The sequence below is a fragment of the Dama dama genome, chromosome 11, assembly GCF_033118175.1.
Source record: "Dama dama isolate Ldn47 chromosome 11, ASM3311817v1, whole genome shotgun sequence".
NCBI lineage: Eukaryota > Metazoa > Chordata > Mammalia > Artiodactyla > Cervidae > Dama > Dama dama.
In genome coordinates this window covers 42,207,427-42,221,525 of record NC_083691.1, presented here as the reverse complement: position 1 = coordinate 42,221,525, position 14,099 = coordinate 42,207,427, and the positions used below count along the sequence as shown (strand labels likewise).

At 38.4% G+C, this 14,099-nt stretch overlaps 1 protein-coding gene across 3 annotated transcripts in view; it reads right to left on the bottom strand.

Annotated features, from left to right (window-relative positions):
* SERTAD2 (SERTA domain containing 2) overlaps positions 1-14,099 on the bottom strand; it is a 111,575-nt gene that overhangs the window by 57,557 nt on the left and 39,919 nt on the right. Inside the window, exons 2-3 of one of the 3 annotated variants that reach the window (XR_009694702.1) lie at positions 8,692-8,757; positions 7,418-7,513 (exon numbers count right to left, since the gene is read on the bottom strand). The exons of the other annotated variants lie outside the window; for them this stretch is intronic. The gene's annotated coding sequence lies outside the window, so the exon portion shown is untranslated. Of the gene's footprint in view, positions 1-7,417; positions 7,514-8,691; positions 8,758-14,099 lie in introns of those variants that run through there. 3 annotated transcript variants of the gene reach the window in all.

The following is a 14,099-nucleotide window of genomic DNA, read 5'->3' as shown; positions in this document are numbered from 1 at the left end:
AGAATACATTTACATATATAAAGAAATATAATTTCTTTAAAAAACAAAAAAATCATTAATGTCAACCACTTTGAGACAATATACAATTCTAGTACCAGAAACCAGTATGGAACTCAGAATTTTCCTACACAAATAATGTGGTGGCAACTATATAAAGGTGAGGAGAAAGGCCTCCGCTTTATTTTTAGGATCATTTTTATAGAATGTTCTACCTAGGTGGATTTTCCAGATAATTGATGGAGCCCAACCAAAGACTACATTTCCTAGCCTCTTTTGCAGCTGAGTGTGGCCATGTGATTAAATTCTGGCAAATGGAATCTGAGCTGAAATGAGAGCTGCAGCTTCTGGACTGTGTGCACTGTTTCCCTCACTCTATTTCCCTTCAGAGGGTTTTGAGCCATCCTGGACAAAGGGTATTGCTCACAGCATAGTGGAGCAATAAGACAGAAAGTGATGTGGTAACGCTTCTAATGTACTGTTCTCTAGACCTTTATCCCTCACACCTTTGAATATCACTAATATTTCAAGAGATGTCATAATATTCCTAGCAAGAAAACAAATTCTAAGTTATAATACATATTATGTAGAATTTTCTGAGAGGAATGTTGTGGTAGGCAGCATCTAACATGCCCCCCTAGTCCCACTCAATCCTGCCTCCTGTCCTTGTGATGTTCCCTTCCCCACCGAGTATAGGCTGAGCTAGTGACTCACTGCCAATAGATGATACAGCAAAGCGATGGGATGTCACTTTCAAGATTGTTTACAAAAAGATTGTGGCTTCCATCTTGCTCGTCCTCTCTTGCTTGACTGTTCTGATGGAAGCTGGATGCCACGTCATGAGCTACTCCAGACAGAGGCCCATGGATCAGGAAACTCCTTCCAACATCCCAGCAGGGACCAAGGCCTCCATTCCAACAGCCCGTGGGGAGCTGGATCCTGCTCGCAACCATTTGAGTGAGCTTAGAAGTAGATCCTCCATCCATCAAGCCTTCAAAAGAGGCTGCAGCCCTGCCTGACACTGAGGGACTCTGAGGCAGAGGCACTCAAACAGGCTGCACCTGGATTTTTTACTCACAGAAAGTAAGATGATAAATGTGTGTTGTTTTAAGCTGTTGATTTTTGGGGTAGTTTGTTATGCAGCCATTGGTAACTAATACAGCTGCTGAAAGCAAAGATCAACAATAAGAGAACATAATTTCAAAATGTCACATATAAATTTCATTTCATAGTTTTGCTTTTATACATACCAGAAATTTGAATGTAGTGCTTATGTGAAAATGAAAGAAATAAATAATTTCATTTGTAGCTATATAATTTGGATGGGCTTCCCTGGTGCCTCAGATGGTAAAGAATATGCCCACAATGCGGGAGACCCAGGTTCAATCTCTGGGTCAGGAAGATCCCCTGGAGAAGGAAATGACAACCCACTCCAGTATTCTTGTCTAGTAAATTCCATGGATAGAGGAGCCTGGCGGGCTACAGTCCATGGAGTCACAAAGAGTTGGACATGACTGAGCAACTAACATTCACTCACTCACTCACGCAATTCGGACACTAACACATCAGTCTTTGAAGACGACCAAATAATTAATTTTATTAAATCTTTTAGGACTAATGATCTATATTACATACCATAATGACATAATACCAGTCTATCCTAAAGGAGATCTTTCCAGGGTGTTCATTGGGAGGACTGATGCTGGAGCTGAAACCCCAATACTTTGGCCACCTCATGCGAAGAGTTGACTCACTGGAAAAGACCCTGATGCTGGCAGGGATTGGGGGCAGGAGGTGAAGGGGACAACAGAGGATGAGATGGCTGGATGGCATCATCAACTCGATGGACATGAGTTTGAGTAAACTCTGGGAGTTGGAGATGGACAGGGAGGCCTGGCGTGCTATGATTCATGTGGTCGCAAAGAGTCGGACACGACTGAGCGACTGAACTGAACTGAACTGAATGACTTCTTACTCTTTCCTATTAAAAGAAAAATAGTACCTTGATTATAACATAATTTAGGATTGAATTCTAATTGTAACACATAAAATATAATGAAATTCATAACAGATACCGATAGTAATAAGCAAACTTATAAATATTCAGATTTGGAAATATTTTAAGTACTAGTAATTTAAATATTCATATCCTGGTAATTCCAACCGCCTTAAGTAAACTCTCTCTTACACTGAGAGTAACCAATTTCTTTTCTCCAGATTCATTTTTTTAAAAAAACTTAAATATAGCAGATAAATTTTTTCAACAATTTTGCTGAGACAGAATTCACATATCCTACAACCCACCCATACAAAATGTCTAATTCAATGGCATTTAGTATATTCAGAGTTGCAGAGCCAACTATTTTTTTGCACTTGGTGTTTTAAGAGACCAAGTTGGAAAGAAAGTGGGAAGAAAGGTTGAAGTTCCATCTTCCAACATCAACCTGCAGGCATTTTTCCAAAGCTTATTCTCCTTCAGAACACCTGACTAAAATCCCTAGATTCCTTTTTAGTCTACCACCTTCTTGGGAAACCTGGAAGGTAAGTGCCACTTCTTTGCCTTGCTTGTCACCATATCAATATCAGGACCAGTACCAGGTCTGGCTTATTTCAGGTGGTAAACAACTTGGCTGAATGACTGGAGCTCACACTCAGCATCTTATGCAATGTGACCCAACAACTAAGGGTTCACTATTGTCAGACTCTGCGGAGTTACAAAACCATTGGAACATGCAATCTTTGTCTTTAGTCTCCTGGGATTAATTGATCCTTTTCTGAGGACTTCTACCATCTGGTATTTCTCAATTCTGCACTAAATGTAAAAGCAAGAATTCATTTAATTTAATTTAACAAATAATGAATGAGTGCCCACTGATAGAAAGCCATCTTACTGGAAATTTTACAGATTTCACAATACTGACTTTTAAAAACACTATCTGCCAAATAAACCTTAGTAAGAAAAGCTAGGTTCTAGCAAGGGCATGGCTTGTTTGTTTGTTTGTTTTAATGTAAAGAAGAAATAATCAAGAACTGCCTCACCCAGGAGGAGACAGAAAGAGGGAATAAGAAGAAAGAGGGAAAAGCCTAAGTAGAGAACTTAAACTCAGAACAAGGAAACACTCATTAAAACAAATCAAAAGGAAAAATAGAGTGTGGATGGTCATTTTATCTCTTTTGTAATTTATAATAGATTTAGACTTCCTCCTCTATAACAATAGATCTTAGAATTCAAATTTGCTTGGTGTTTATTTCCCACTTTTCCCTTTTAAATAAATACAGCTCCAAACAAACAAAAACAAACCCTCCTACCAGAGAGTAAAAAAGAGAGAAAATTATAGAAAATACAGTTACAGCTATAGCACATTCTATTTATTTTGAACTAAAAACTCCGCTGATGCACAGCTGTCAAATACAACAAACTCAAAGAATGTAGGAGGACATGCATATAGGAAACAAGAGTGCAAATAATTCTCAACAATAAAGGATGTAACTATTACTCTGTCACACTTAATCCCTAGGATTCATAGCATTTAAAGAATTCCTAGGAGCTGAAAGTGTACAACAGGCCAGAAGAATGATACTCCCGTCCTTAAAACTGGCTCTTCTCTAGGCCAGTAAAGTTTCCTTCTAACTCTGAGCATTGCACCCTATCTAATCAAACCATCAAAATTCCCTCGGGAAAGGAATTCTTAAAAAGTTTTCCTTGAGTTGGCCCTATCAGCCTATTAACTACAAATCTTTTGCCTGGGGTGAAAATTCATACTTCAGAAGGAAAATTATCAAAAACAGAAATAAAATGTTCTGGAGAGGCAGGTGGACAAGCATAAGTTCAGATGATTAAGTGAAGCTAAAAATCAGAATTTGAAATTGAATTTCACCTATGAGCTTAAAATCTCAATCTTGGTGGTTTTACCATTGTATAACCTTCCTCCACCCCACCTGCACCTTAAAAAACTTTTTAAAAACAGTTAGAATGTAGCAGAACTGACTGGTTTGGTTTTAAGTATTTCTTCCCCTATCTGGGAGGCTCATAAGCAGTGAGGTGTTTCAAAAGATGAAGAGCAAAAGGAAACCAAATGAGGGGGTTGAATTATGTCATTTGATTCTTCAGTTTTATAAACCAAAGAGAAAATCTGTATAAATCCATGAATAAAACTATCAGATAGTGAATAGTCAAGAAAGAATTTAAATTAACCAAATAGCTAGTGATTAAGAGAATTTTACTTGATTTTATTTTTTCCTTTGGGCTTGTATTTAGTATTTGCTGAAGAGTACAATTAAGTGATTATCTTATGCTCCAGATAAAATTAAATATTTAAGATCATTTCCCTGAGGACAAAATTAGTTCTTACACATTTTTACCTTGCTTTACCTTTTACCTTTTGTTTCATCAAAATTCTGTCACTAAGTAACACTACAAATAGCAGTGCAGCTTATGTATCAATGGATTTGAAAACTGAAGTGAAAGTGAACGTGTCAGTCACTCAGTGCTATCTGACTCTGTGCTACCCCATGGACTGCAGCCCACCACACTCCTCTGTCCATTGAATTCTCCAGGCAAGTATGCTGAAGTGGGAGGCCATTCTCATTTCTAGCAATCTTCCTGACCCAAGGATCAAACCCGGGTCTCCTACATTGCAGGAAGATTCTTTACTGCCTGAACCACCAAGGAAGATAACGGAAGCAATCAACTATTAAAAATTGTACATCATTTGCTATGCTGGTGATTTCATTTCTATACACTTTTATTTCTTTTGGCAGATATTTGTTAATCTATAGTACTGAATAACACCTCACAGTAAATGTGTACTATGAAAGAATGTTTCTTACAAATGAAATCTACAAATGTCCAATGTGCATTTTTCAACATCTTTAACTAAATTTTCCTGGAACTTTTATTATTGCTCTAACTTTTTCATCACCCACTTTATACACTTTTTCGTTCAAAACTGAAGACAAAATACAGAAAGTAACATAGAAATTGTGGAGGTTCCCTTAAGTATAACTAATTATCTTTCAAAGAAACGTTTCTGAAGTAAATACATCGATCATAACCAAACTTGTAACTGACAAATAAGTCATTCATTTTAACTTCTACATAAGCTGCATGCCATACAATAAAATCAATTTGTTTTAAACAGTCAATTGTGTTTTGCTTTGTTTTTTCTTAGTGTTAAATGGAGAAAAGTCTTTCCTATTTATCACTTTCAGTGCTCTTTATTCTTTTATGGACATCTAATTTTCCATCTGGGATCTTTTTCCTTCAGCCTGAAAAATTTCCCATTACATTTCTTGGTGTGCAGGTCTGCTGGCCATGAATTCAGTCACCTTTGGTTGGTTTAAAGGTATTTAGTCTTCACTTCTGAGGTATTTTTCACCTGGTATACAATTTTATACTGGTTGCTTTTTCCTTCAGCATCTTAAAGATGTTTCTGTCTTCTGCTTGTATAGTTACTGATGAGGAGTTTGTGATACTTAAGAAAATTTTACTGTGTACATATGACTCTTCTTTCTGGTGTCTTTTAAGATTCTTCTTATTATCATTGGTTTTCAGCAATCTGGTTATGATGTAGCTTGGTGTGGTTTTCCCTGTGTTTATTCTGCTTCAGGTTCATTTAGTTTATTGAGTCTGTAGGTTTCGTTTTCACCAAAGTTGGCTATTTTTGTCTTGTATTTTGTCTATTTTTCCCTTACCCTTAAAACTTCAATTACATGCATTGTTGTTGTTGTTCAACTGCAAAGTTGTGTCTGCGTATTTGCGACCCCACGGACTGCAGCAAGCCAGGCTTCCCTGTCCTTCACCATCTCCCAGAGCGTGCTCAAACTCATGTCCATTGTGTCAGTGATGCCATCCAACCATCTCATCCTTTGCCACCCTCTTCTCCTAGATACACTTTGCTCTTTCATTCCCCTGCCAAAATTTGCTCATTTTATTAGGGAGCCTAGTGTAACAGTTAACAGCACAGCATCTCACCAAGTTGCCTGAGTCCAAATTCTGGTTATTATTCTTACTAGTTTTGTAGCCTTAGACAAGGTGCCCTCAGTTTCCTCACCAGTTAAGCAGATTCAATAGTATTTCCCTTATAATGTGGCATTTGACCGGGCATTTGACCTTCTCAACAACACTCTGAAGGAGATACTTTTAAAAACTTCCTAGAATAGTACCTGATACAAAGGAAGATCCACAGAGCACCACCACCACCATCAGTGCTACTACTAACAGCACCAAGCATTATCATACATGTTGGACAAAAGTAAGCCAGCCCCTTTCTCTGAGGAGTTAACAACCCAGCAAAGGGCACACAATCAGAAGCAACATAGTAATATGTCAGAAGTTCAAATCATCATTGTAAGAAAACATTTACTAAGCACTAATTACCTGTCACTTAATCCTCCCTGCTGGTCCAGTGGTTACGACTCCACATTTCCCCTGAAGCGGGGCACAGGTTTGATCCCTGTTTAGGGAACTAAGATCTCATGTGCTGTGCTGCACGGCCAAACATTTTTTTAGAAAGGATCCTCACAGCAACTCTATGAGTGAGTGACTGTATGCTCAAACTCTTCGCTACTCCACAGACTGCAGCCCACCAGTGTCCTCTGTCCACGGAATTTTCCAGGCAAGAATACTGGAGCAGGTTACCATTTCATCCTCCAGAGGATCTTCCTGACCCAGGGATCAAACTGGCATCTCTTCCGGGTCTCCTGCATTGGCAGGAAGATTCTTCGCCACTGCGCCGCCTGGGAAACCCCATGAATCACTCACTATTATGATGTACCTTTACGAAAAAGAAATTTGAGTACTCGAAGGTGTACGTGATCACCCAAGGTCAGGCAGCTGCTATGCAGCTGGGATCTGAACTCAGGGAGCCTGACTCCAAGCAAGAGAGATTTACTGGCCCACACAGTCTAGTGTTTAAAAAGGATAAGCTCTGGAGTCACAGAAAAAAAATGCTATTAATCCTACCTAGTGAGGCTGAGGAAGAGAGAATATTCAGGTTGTGCTTAAAGGGTGAACACAACTTCACATGGCAGAAACAAGGAAAAGCAACTACAAAATGAGCCAATTCTGACAGGGGAATGAAACAGCAAAGTGTACCTAGAGTACTGAGACTTGTCTGATGAGATTATAACATAAATGCACTTGTGGGAGATCAGAGGAGCTGAAGCCAGAAGTCAGTCCGGGTCATTTTTGGCACAGTCTTTATGGGACAGAATATTTTATCCTATAGAGTGATACTTTCCAAACTTGTTCAAATCAAGCCCACAAAGACAGTGGTATCTGTGGAGCAAACTGACATGAACAGATGTCCTTACTGGTTGCTGGATGAGTTCACTGGGGACTGTGGCTTGCCAGGACCACTCCCACACCATCAAGAGCTCAGAGCATTGCACAGGGAGGTGAGGAAGAGTTGGGGCGTGGTCAAGACGATAAGAGGATGGAGAGATATGCCATAACGGGAGAACCAGCGGCTCGGGCGAGTTAGCAATTTAACTCAGGATATGCTGAGTCAGGGACCTGCAAGGCGCCAAGAAGAGCACTTTGTAATACTTTCTGGAGATCAGGAGCAAGGTCCTACCCAGTATCTCCTTTTCTCACCTTAATTAATTATTACCCTTGGTGCAGCTTTCAGACTACATGTCCAATGTCTTTTGGATGTACGGAAAAGAACGCTACTGAGTACGTATAGAGAAATGTGTCTGTGAGTTTGGGAAGAAAGTAGAGGGTTAGGAGAATGAGTTGGAGTGAAAGTTTTTAGAGAAAGTGCCAAGTTCTGCTTCTGGTGAACACTTACAATAAGAGCATAGCCTATAAACAGTTTTTAAAGTTAAGAAAATAGGGAGCAGCCAAACAATTAGATTTACTAGGTATCAGGGAAGGTAGAACACAATTGTGCAACACTGGAATTTGACCAGGCCGTTAGGGTCAAGCCATTAAATGGAAAAGGTGCTTCTGATTGCCTGGAATGTCAAAATGTCTGTTTCCCTATTAAATAAAATAAAACCTCTAATCACCCTGTTTTTCAGTTCTTTTTTTCCTTAATTCTAAAAGTAATTAATCACACTCAGGTAAGGGGTACAACTGAAGGAGAGAAAAGATAGTAACCCCCAAAAATATGTATATGGGAAAAATCTTTTAATTAATGATTTTGAACTAGTTTAATGCATGTATTTACAACTGTAGTTCTGTAAAAAGAAACCATGCAGAGAATATACCAACATTTAGTTTATGTTTTCATAAGTATATGCTGACTGCCTCATAATTAAGTACACAGAGCTCAAAACAGCCAACACAACAGAGAGCTTACACTGTTAACCATTATAGAAGTGGTTGAGAGATATTTGCTAATGACTACCATAAAAGGAATGGATGACTAAGAACAGAGAGGATGTGTGACTAAAAAGTCCCACTACAGTTCTTTGAAAATTCCCTGAATAACTAGGCATGCCAAATGTGGTCTATCATAAAATTATTGCTAGACTCCATAGTTAGACAACACATAAAAGATAAAGCCTTTGTGTAAATCATTCAACTGCAAAGTGCTGATACAACAAGCTCATCAATAAGTGAAAGTGTTAATCAAATTAAAATATGACCCTGAGTTCAAATGCTGCTGGGCCAGACTGGGCTAACTCCACAGATAAGTCATTCAGTTTCTAGGGCGCTGGACCACAGTGTAGTCACCAGGCACTTACTTTGAGCTGCTGCTGGTCTTCCTGTGACCTGAAAATGTATAGGACGTTTCTCACAGATCCTGAACACTAGAAAAATCCAAATCAGCACATCAGAGCCTGTCTTTGGTAAACTAATCTTTTCACCCCAAAGGTTTACCACAGCAATACCTACACTCTAAAAGAAAATTCCAGTACACATTTGCAAATGCATCGTATTTCTTTCATCTACACAACTGTCTCTGAATTTGCTAATTGACGCAATGGATTTTCTGAAAGCATGTTACCTTTTCCCCAAATAATAACTCTAAATTGCAACAATAATGATAATAGTTACTGTTGTTATGCAAACTGTGTCACTTAAATCTTTAAACTCATGAGACAGATATTACATCATTCGTCAGATGGGGATGCACGCTTGAAGTCACATCATTTAAGATCAGATTGAAACTCAAGTTCGGCTGACTCCAAAACCCTTCTTTGCTTCACTACTCCTCATTGTTTCTTGATATTTTCTGGGTGTTACTGGCACTCGTGGGAGAAAATACATTAAGCAAGTACTGACTCAAACAGGGAAACAGTTTTGAATGACTGCAGGAATGTCTCCTAACACACAGCAGTGGTTTTTCATGCTATGTGACTGAGGGTATTTGTATTTTTCTTTTCTGTTTTAAATCTTTGGCTTTCCTTATTTCTGGACCTTTAACATATTTCAACACTAAATCAGATTTCAATAACAGATGGATTTTTAGGAAGATGTACATCTTCACCAGGTATGAATCTTGCATCTTTAAGGATCTGTGTTCAATGTATATAATAAAAAAAAGAAGCAAAAAAAAAAGAAAGCAATTCTTTACCCCTCTATATAGCTGTCTTTTATTCAATATAATTCACTCTAAAATGAAGGATACAGCTTACTCTCCTTATTGGGATTCTAATATTTCTTCTTCCTGTGGGCTTCCCAGGTAACTCAGTTGGTAAAGAATCCACCTGCAATGCAGGACACCCCGGTTCAACTCCTGGGTTGGGAAGTTCCGGAGCAGGGATAAGCTGCCCATACCAGTATTCTTGGGCTTCCCTGGTCACTCAGCTGGTAAAGAATCTGCCTGCAATGAGGGAGACCTGGGTTGGATCCCTGGGCCGGGAAGATCTCCTGCAGGAGGGCATGGCAACCCACTCCAGTGTTCTTGCTTGGAGAATCCCCAAGGACAGAGGAGGCTGGCAGGCTACAGTCCATGGGGTCACAAAGAGTCAGACACGACTGAGCGACTAAGCAAATAGCACAGCACAGTGACTTATGTACAATAAGAAATAACTAATTTAATAAAAAGAAATTTTCATTTTCTGAAACAATAAGTTGCACAGTGAAATTCTGTTCCTCCAAAAGAATGCAGGACGCAGTACTACTGAAAATGTCAAACACCATGATGATAGAGGACATCTGCTGCTTTGCTGTATCTGTCCCTCTTCTTCTATAACAGAACCCCACGTTTCTTTGAGAACCACTCCTCCCTTTTTCTTCAATCCAGTTGATTCTACTACCAGTAGAGGGGAAGGGCACATGACCTACGGCTGGCCAGTCTAGATACATACGTGTCCCAGAAGAGGCCAATGAAATTCAATCCAAGACTTCTGCACAAACAATTGGTAAAGAAGTGCCCTCTTTCTGCCAAGGATGCTAAAAAGGTAAGACAGTCACTTCTGGCTGTCATTACTACCACATGGGGATAATATACCTAAGAATGATGCTACCATGGGGGGTGGGGGGTGGGGGGAGGGGGAGAGGAATGAAGGAAAGCAAGAAAAGATTACATATTCCTGACATTATTATTTTAGCACAAGCAGATTCACGATGAGAAGGTTGATCTTACCAGTCCATCTTTGTCATGTGTTCTTACTCAGCTGCAGGCCACCCATCTCCTCTGGACTACCTGTTTCTAGCTTTCCTGGCAATTCTCTGAGCACCTGATACCATTTTTGGCTTACAGAGAACAGGGTCATTTTCTGTTTTTGCAACCAAGAACCTTAGCTAGTCCAATGAGCAAACAATTTTGTGGTCCAAGAGTAGAGAAGTCCTGCAAAGAAAGACAGATCTGACTATATAACAATCTAAAAGTAGTAATAAAATTACAGGAAAAATAAGTTTGCAAATATGCAATATTTAACTATTCAAATTAACAAGAAGAAAAGAAATGAAGGTTTAGAAAACAGATACTAGTCTCCCAAAACAAATCCGGTACCATTTCTATATTGTTCATTATTGAAACCTTAGTACACCTTGGCATGTAGAAAGCACTCACGTTTTTTTTTAAATAAGTGAATCAGTTAGGAAAGAAGCAACTGAGTGTAATAAAACAGACCTTCTCATGCACCACTAGTAGGAGCACACACTGGTACAGATGGAGAGCAAATCAGTAATACTGTCAAATGTTTTAATATGCTGCTAGACTCAGCAAGCCCATACCTATGAATTTATTTTACTGAGAAAAATGGTGTGCAAAGATATAAGTGTTGTTCCCAGCAGCACACTGCTTCCAAGAGAACAAATGAAAAACAGTACAAATGTCTGTCTGGAAATAATGGTTTACTGAATAAATTATTATATATACATTCACATTGGAATACTATGCTGCTATTTAAAAATATAATCTATATTGACATGGAAAGAGTTCCATGACTGAAAATAACAAAAAGTAAAACAGTATTTCTAGTATGGCTTTATTTAATGAAGCCATTTATCTCTTTATATCTCCTGGGGGGAGGGATTAGAAGCTTATTCATTAAAATGGTGCCCATAGATTCTGAATGGAGGGATTTTAGTCAGAGGGGGTAGTTTGGACTGCTTGAACAAGTATCTGATCTCTTTATAAACATACAGAATAATAAAAACAATATACACATGTATATATACAGACTTAGTGCAATTTCCAAAGGAATTAAATTTAATATGAAGTCACGTAAGACATGAGAGAATCTTAATCTTTTCATTATGGCAATGTAAACCTAAAAATTTACCAAATTAGCTTAATAGGGAATAAAATCCCCCTTTTCATTCCAGAGGTGTAAAACCCAAGGGAAAAAATGGAGGCTAGAGCAGTTTATCCAGGTAAAGCATCCCAAGAATTGAAATTGTTTTATCTTGTAAATGATGCTCTTCTGAATTAAGACGAAAAGCAAGGAAACTGAGGAACTATGAGAGGGTGAACCAAAGCCATCAGTTAGTTGTCCAGATGGCACTGCATCAATTTGACCAGTTAGAAAACCTATACTTGAAAACACATATAAACTGCAGTGGAATTCCTTTGTTCATCACCACCAGAATGTCTCTTATTTTGCTGAGAACTCAAAGGTATTCATCCACTACTTATCTCCAAATTCTCAGATGTATAATCAGTTTTAAAAGTAGTAAGTCAAATGCTTGGCAAACAAGGAAGGCAAGACTGATATCAGGAAGAAGTAACATAATATAATAAGCTGCCAGTCTAGTACAGTAAACAGTACAACCAGTGTATCTGAAAGTCTTGTTTTAATAATACTCTTGTTTCTGTAATATTCTGAAGTACTTAAATTCTCAAGAAAGCCCCTTGGAAACAGAAAGCTGTCTGCAGGGTACCATAACTTGTACACTGAATCCAAGTTAATATTATGAATTCTACTTCTTTAAAAATTAAGATACATGGGGGATTTAAGCATTTAAACACCTTCTCAGAATTTGCTTATTCAAATACAGGCAGGCTAGCATAATGGTTAAGGTCCAAGAAGTGGAGTATGAGGACAAGTCTCAGCTCTGTCCAATACTAGCTATGAAATCTTGGGCAAAAATAAGACCTGTTTCAGAGCTGTAAGGATTAACTGAGCCCTTAATCACATATATAAAGCACTTAGAGCAGTTCCTGACACAGAGAATGCTCAATAAATAATAGCTATAACGTGGCTGAGGCATAAATGATTTTAGTACTCTAACATTGCAGGATAATCATGGAACTCTCCAGTTAAATTTAACTTCTAAGGCATTTATCGTGTACAGATGTAAGAGTTGGACTATAAAGAAAGCTGAGCGCCGAAAAATTGATGCTTTTGAACTGTGGTGTTGGAGAAGACTTTTGAGACTCCCTTGGACTACAAGGAGATCCAACCAGTCCATCCTAAAGAAGATCAGTTCTAAGTGTTCACTGGAAGGACTGATGTTGTAGTTGAAACTCCAAGACTTTGGCCACCTGATTCGAAGAGCTGACTCACTTGAAAAGACCCTGATGTTGGGAAAGACTGAAGGCAGGAGGAGAAAGGGACGACAGAGGATGAGATGGTAGGATGGCATCACCGACTCAATGGACATGAGTTTGGGTGGACTCTGGGAGTTGGTGATGGACAGAGAGGCCTGGCATGCTGCAGTCCATGGGGTCGCAAAGAGTTGGACACGACTGAGCAACTGAACTGAACTAAAGGCATTTATAATTCAACTTATTATTGTTCTGACTTTTTTAAAAAAGTGGTGAATAATTCTCTTCCTTTGAGGTGCTTTAACACTCCACATTAACTAAATGTTTTCACAAAGTTATATAGTACAGTTGTTTCAAAGAGTTCAGAGGTTTGAAACTGAAAGTGAACGTCACTCAGTCGTGTCCGACTCTTTGTGACCCCATGGACTATACAGTCTATGGAATTCTCCAGGCCAGAATACTGGAGTGGGTAACCTTTCCCTTCTCCAGGGGATCTTCCCAACCCAGAGGCTTAATCTAGTTATTTATTTTCTGAGCCAAAACATGGTGTTATTTTTCTCAGATAGATAATTTCTAAAAGTGGGTATGTTTATCAGTTGCAGGTTTAATTCTGGAAAAAAAAAAAATCTCTGCAAACATGACACATATACTTCAAAAGAGAGGTAATGAGTTTATGTCAGTAATTACTACAAATTTGAAAGAGACCATTACAAAATTCAATTACATGAAAAACCTAGTACTAAGAAATGCTCTAATCTTAGATGTACATTTCCCCCTCCACTCTATCAAAATGAAGCTTCTTTCTTTTTTTACTTCTTTATCAGTCTACTTTTAGTCATTCTTTAATTTCATTAACACATCATTAGACATCATCTCATTGTTCCTTTTCAACAGGGAAGGTCTTTTAAAATGTCTCTCCAATTTTTAAAAAAATCATAAGGCCTAAAATCCATCCAACTCATATTATTTCACATAAAAGAGTGTGCCTATGAATCACTATTTAGTACACCTGAAAAATAATATATCATTGTAAATCAACTGTACTTCAACATAAAAAATAGAAGGAAAAAAGTCTGTCTTTAACACATAGCACTGTTGATTTTGATAGAGACAATCTAGAAAATTTACATTTCTAGAAATCTAGTACATCCCAACATAGTTGCCATTTATCTTAGTGCAAAGACCATGATTTTGAGTGTTGATTGGTGTCCA